The sequence below is a fragment of the Muntiacus reevesi genome, chromosome 3, assembly GCF_963930625.1.
Source record: "Muntiacus reevesi chromosome 3, mMunRee1.1, whole genome shotgun sequence".
Taxonomy (NCBI): domain Eukaryota; kingdom Metazoa; phylum Chordata; class Mammalia; order Artiodactyla; family Cervidae; genus Muntiacus; species Muntiacus reevesi.
The window spans coordinates 178,147,632-178,154,327 of NC_089251.1; the positions used below are offsets into that span (position 1 = coordinate 178,147,632).

Consider the following 6,696-nt stretch of genomic DNA (forward strand, 5'->3'; position numbering starts at 1 on the left):
AAAGTTGTGGTACATATACACAATGGAATATTACTCAGTCATTAAAAAGAATTCATTTGAATCAGTTCTAATGAGATGGATGAAACTGGAGCCCATTATACAGAGTGAAGTAAGCCAGAAAGATAAAGACCAATACAGTATAGTAATGCATATATATGGAATTTAGAAAGATGGTAACAATAACCCTATATGCAAAACAGAAAAAGAGACACAGATGTACAGAACAGACTTTTGGACTCTGTGGGAGAAGGCGAGGGTGGGATGTTTCGAGAGAACAGCATTGAAACATGTATATTATCTAGGGTGAAACATCACCAGCCCAGGTTGGATGCATGAGACAAGTGCTCGGGGCTGGTGCGCTGGGAAGACCCAGAGGGATCGGGTGGAGAGGGAGGTGGGAGGGGGGATCGGGATGGGGAATACATGTAAATCTGTGGTTGATTCATATCAATGTATGGCAAAAACCACTACAATATTGTAAAGTAATGAGCCTCCAACTAATAAAAATAAATGGAAAAAAAAAAGTGGCTTTTGAGCAGAAAGAAAGGCCTGAAGTGCAAAGCCACTCCTGAAGAAACTCAAGAGGCTGCAGCGGCAGAGGATGGGATGATGGAAAGTAGGGTCCAACCACTGAAGCCGGCTGCCTTTCCTCCAGGCTTCAGCATTTCAGAAATTAAGAAGAAACAATGGTGACACTTAATGTTTGGTAGAAATAGCAGCAGTGGAAGAAAAAGTTGGCAGTTAAGAAAAACTCAGAGAGAGAGGCTCTCAGTGATAAGGTTCCATCAAAGCCTGTACCCAAGACCACTGACAACCAGTGAAATGTATGATGAAAACGTAGTATATATCCTAACGATGAAGAGGTTGTTTATGACGAAGCTACAGACGAATTTGCTTCTTACTTCAATAGACTTCTCCCAAGATTCTCATCACCACATCAGGGTGGTCTCATGGGAGAACAGTACGACTCTATGACCATCTCTCTACAGTTATACCAAACTCACATGCTTCTTACAGAAGAGCACTAGCTCTGAAAAAATTATTTCACAGTGCCATCTCAAGAGATTTCACAGACCTGATTGTTATTAATAAGATCATAAAATACCAAATAGATTAATTCTGAGTCAGCTGCCAAACGGCTCAGTTGCTCAGTTTAAGCAGTGTTCATCTGCATAAAGAAATTAAACAAAGTGGAGTCACTCAGTCGTGTCTGATTCTTTGTGACCCCATGGACTATTGCTTACCAGACTCTTCCATCCATGGGATTTTCCAGGCAAGGGTACTGGAGTGGGTTGCCATTTCCTTCCCCAGGGGAATCGAATCCCGACCCAGGGATCGAATCCGGATCTCCCACATTGTAGACAAACGCTTTACCATCTGAACCACCAGGGAAGTTAAAGAAATTAAGAGAAGAGGCAAAAAAAAAAAAAAAAAAAAGAGAGAGAGAGAGAGAGAGAAGAGGCAAAGAGCCAACAGTACACACACCTGAAATAATTTTGAACAATTTTAACAACACAACTGGGTCATTCTATTGGATATATGTTTGCAACTCTCTTTCCCCTTAATCCTCAACTTATTGGAAGACAGGTTGCCACATTCCACAATCAACAGGATTATATATTCTTCAGATGTCGCAGATACATATTCAAGAGTGAAAAGAAAGTGGGAATTCAGGAACTTGCCCCACGTTTTACATTAAAATTAGGATCTCTTCAGAAAGGAACTTTGATTCTAAATATGGAGAATATGAATGGGTCCATAAGCCCTGGGAAACGAATAGAAGTAGAAGAAAATTCCATTTACACAGGACTGAGTGGGTACTAATGGATTGTGATGAACAGGCCTACCTTGAGTTTATGAAACAAGACCCTTTTCAAAAAGGCAACTACTGACTTCATGAAACTTCTTTCATGTATAAAGAAAGCTGAGTGCTGAAGAATTGATACTTTTGAACTGTGGTGTTGGAGAAGACTCTTGAGGGTCCCTTGGACTGCAAGGAGATCCAACCAGTCCATCCTAAAAGAAGTCACTCCTGCATATTCATTGAAGAACTGATGCTGAAGCTGAAACGCCAATTCTTTGGCCACCTGATGCAAAGAACTGACTCATTTGAAAAGACCCTGATGCTGGGAAAGATTGAAGGCGGGAGGAGAAGGGGATGACAGAGGATGAGATGGCTGGATGGCATCACCAACACAGTGGACATGGGATTGGGTAAACTCCGGGAGTTGGTGATGGACAGGGAGGCCTGGCATGCTGCAATTCATGGGGTCGCAAAGAGTCGGACACGACTGAGCAACTGAGCTGAACTGAACTGAGAGAACAGTATCATGTGGATTTCAGAGAAGCAGCGTCTCTAGGTGAGCTTTAGCCAGTGCTTGAGGTGGGGAAAGGAAACAGCTTAAGGTTCTCCTTTGGGTGGTCCATGCACTTTTGCTTCTCCAGTTCTGGACGAATACACACCGAGCACTGGCTTAGCAGCAGGTCAAGGGAGGGTCCGGCCGAGGTGGTTTGGGTGATGGGCGGCAGACCTGGGAAGTGATCCATCTCAGTTCCTTACTGGGATTTCAAGGTCAATCTATGGCAGTGTGTTTCTGGCTTAGTTCCCTCATTACTTACTTTCATACCTTAGTTACAAATTTCCAGAATAAATGGTACTGTACCATAATCCTAGAAATGGAATAGATTCCATGAAAACAGCCCTAGAGAATAAGAAAGAATCTTAGGGCTACCATTATTTTTTTTCCTTTTCTACTCACTGTCTCTTAATGGTGCTTTTTTAGAATACCTGCCCTTTATGAAGGGCTTCCTTTGTGGCTCAGCTTAGTAAAGAATCTGCCTGCAATGCAGGAGACCTGGGATCGATCCCTGGGTTAGGAAAATCCCCCAGAGAAGGGAAAGACTACCCACTCCAGAATTCTCGCCTGGAGAATTCCATGGACTTTATAGTCCATTGGGTCACAAAGTGTCAGACACGACCAAATGACTTTCATTGAGCCCTTAATGAGAAGTCCAACATTTCTAAGATGCATACACAGTTGCAAGGAACAGGATCTAAACTTCCTTTGCTGATAAGACCCAGTTTGTGGGATTTGGGAGTGCAGTTAGATCCATGGCCTTGTATTTTCCCTGTTGGAGTGTGAAAGTCTACAACTGAGCGCATACTCAATGGGTGTTCCATCGGCAGATCACCGCTGCAGGCAATGTAAATGGAACCAAGAAGGATTCTAAAGACTGCTCTCCTTAAAGAAGCTTAAATTTCCTTGAAGTACACCACACATAAGTCAGCTACTATTAAAAAAAAAAACAAAAAACTTTTATTAAAACCTGAGAAGGATGTTCCGTTTTTGCATAAAGCACTTTAATCCCTGCCTCATGACTTCCAACAAGGAACTCTGCTGTTGAAGAGAGAGAGAGAAGAAAGAATTTGTGGTATAAGGCATTCCTATAGCTTGTGTTTCTTCAAGTAACAAAAACATGAAGCACTGGGAATTTGCTGGCAGTCCAGTGGTTAGATTTCATACTTTCACTGCCATGGCCCAGGTTTGATCCTGGTTAGGGAACTAAGATCCTACAAATTGCACAGTGTGCTCTCCACCCCAACCAAGAAAAAAAACAAAAACAAAATCAACCAACAAAGCAACCAATCAAATAACAACAAAAAACATAACACATTGCTTATTAAGAAGACCTATGAGTAACTTACTGTGAGAGAGACTTGGAATACAAAAGATCCCCTTACTATTACCCCAAGTGAATTAAGTATGATACAGACCTGCTTTATTAAGTTCAGAGAAACAAAGGAATTTACTTTGTCTTACCAAGAGAGATGCATAAATGGAATCCACTCTCATGTTCTTTATTCATTTTATAAACAATATCTCAGGAATGGGGCTCTACTAATACTAACTCATCTAGCCTATGTAATGGGGCTTGCCAGATGGCACAGTGGTAAACAATCTGTCTGCCAACGCAGAAGACAGGTTTGATCCCTAGGTCGGGAAGATCCTCTGGAGTAGGAAATGGCAACTTACTCCAATACTATTGCCTGGAAAATTCCATGAACAGAGGAACCTGGCGGTCTACAGGCCATGGGATCACAAAGAGTTGGACACGACTGAACACTGAGCACCTATGTAACAACTCCATAAAGGATTAATGATAGTTGTCTACTTAGCATTAGTTTTACTAAGTATTTATATTTGATCTATAATAAGGGGATAGGTGTTTAGTATTAAAATTACTTGGGTAAATGAGTTGGAACTGGAAATACAGTACATCAAGATTTTCAGATGTGCAGATGATACCATTCTAATGGCAGAAAGTGAAGAGGAACTAAAGAGCCTCTTGATGAGGATGAAAGAGGAGAGTGAAAAAACTGGCTTATAATTCAACATTCAAAAAACTAAGATCATGTCATTCGGTCCCATCACTTCACGGCAAATAGATGGGGGAAAAGTGGAAGCAGTGACAGATTTTATTTTCTTGGGCTCCAAAATCACTGCAGATAGTGACAGCAGCTATGAAATTAAAAGACACTTGCTCCTTGGAAGAAAATGTATGATAACCTAGACAGCATATATAAAAAGCAGAGAACATCACTTTGCCAACAAAGGTCTGTATAGTCAAAGCTATGATTTTCGCAGTAGTCATATATGGATGTATAGTTAGACCATAAGGAAGGTTGAGCACCAAAGAATTGAAGCTTTTGAACTGTGGTGCTGGAGAAGACTCTTGAGAGTCCCTTGGACAGCAAGGAGATCAAACCAGTCAATTCTAAAGAAAATCAACCTTGAATATTCATTGGAAGGACTAATGCTAAAGCTGAAGCTCCAATACTACATCGACCTGATGCAAAGAGACTACTCATTGGAAAAGACCCTGCTGGTGGGAAAGACTGAAGGCAGGAGAAGGGGATGACAGATGATGAGATGGTTGGGTGGCATCACTGATTCAATGGACAACAGTTTGAGCAAACTCCAGGAGACAGTAAACGATAGGGAAGCCTGGAGTGTTGCAGTCCATGAGGCCGCCAAAAGTCAGACACGACCGAGCAACTGAGCAACACACAGTACCTACAGAGATCCTACACCTGTAACCAAACATGTCGCCAAATCAAAGATTTGATATTTCTTAAATTTCCTCTAAAATTAGACAAAATTGATATGACTGACTGTGGCTTCCTGGACATACTTCATCCATACATGACTAGAGGATTTTCATGTGATAGTAAAATAAAGGCTTTTAATCTTAAATAAAGAATATCTATGAATACTCATCTTATTATTGTAAAGTGAAGTAAAGTGGAGTGGTGTTCGACTCTTAGCTACCCCATGGGCTATAGCCTACCAGGCTCCTCCATCCATGGGATTTTCCAGGCAAGAATACTGGAGTGGGTAGCCATTTCCTTCTCCAGGGGATCTTCCCAACCCAGGGATTGAACCTGGGTCTCCTGCATCATAGGCAGATGCTTTACCACACCAGGGACTATTGTAAGAAAGAGTCAAATCACATTATTTATTTTCGTCAGGTATCCGAGGTTTTCATCCTCCTCTTGTCACAGAAATCACCTTAGCAGAAAGTGCAAGCCGCAGGAAGGTGAAGATACAGGAGCAGCAATTCCGCTGACTGGTTTTCAGAGGTCAGCTTGGATCACACCGTCTGCTCTCTGACCGGGTCTGCGATGCTACGTGTTACAGATGGCGCGTCTTACAGGTTGTTCCCAGTGATGAGTAACACCCTGCAGAGAACGCTCCAGATGAATCGGAGCAGCGGTCAGAACGCTCCTTTAATTTGAATTTCATTATTCCAGGGCTGAGAACTCTAGTCCTGGAAGAGCACACTGCTCTGTTTGGGCTCCCTTTCAATAAGTGTCTCTTTGGAATTTTTCCCTCCTCTTGGCAGCACACTCAGCAGTAATCAACTCCACGGGACTGCCATGCAGTGAGATAACGCTGCAAGCGAAGGGCCTCCTACACACAAGAGCCTCTACATGCCCCGTAAAGAGGCTAGTACAACCTTCAGCTTCTGACAGCCACGTCTCTCACTAATTTGCATCACCTTCCATCCCCACACTCTGTGGGGTACCATTTTCTGGAGGTACCATTATGAGGCCAAACTATTTCTTCATCACAGAGAAGTGTTAGCCACATTAGAAGAAAGTTCATATTACTTAATTTAATGTTTAGCTGATTCCTCACCAAAAGTGGGGCTTGATAGAAATTCAAATGCTGCAACTTCACGTGTTTTTAAAAATACCACCAAAAGGAAAATTTAGCCTGGGTACCAGAAATACGTTCTTCTCTTTCTGAGATGGTAAAATTCCGTCTCTGACACTTTCTAGCTTTTTTTTCCCCCCAGGAACTGTCCAGGGAAAGGATGTACGATAAATATGATTTTCATATAACAGATCTGTATTCATACTTGGAATTAGAAAATCTCATCATTTCTATGGGCATCTTTAAGAAAACCATAAACCCTCCTTCATTTCATAATGTAATCGTCACCACCATCTTCTATGCATTTAAAAAAATTTTTGATTATTTATCTCTTTATGGCTGCCCACGGGCTTTTTCTAGTTGCAGCAAGCAGGGGCTACTCTCTCATTGCAGTGTTCGGGCTTCTCATTGCAGTGGCTTTTCTTGTTGCAGAGCATGAACTCCAGGGTGCTAGGGTTTCAGCAGTTGTGGGGCACGG

General features: G+C 42.1%; 1 pseudogene; it reads left to right on the forward strand.

Annotated features, from left to right (window-relative positions):
• Nucleotides 1-510: 510 nt before the first annotated feature.
• On the forward strand, nucleotides 511-1,892 carry LOC136164165 (ribosome production factor 1 pseudogene; annotated as a pseudogene).
• The last annotated feature ends 4,804 nt before the right edge of the window (nucleotides 1,893-6,696 follow it).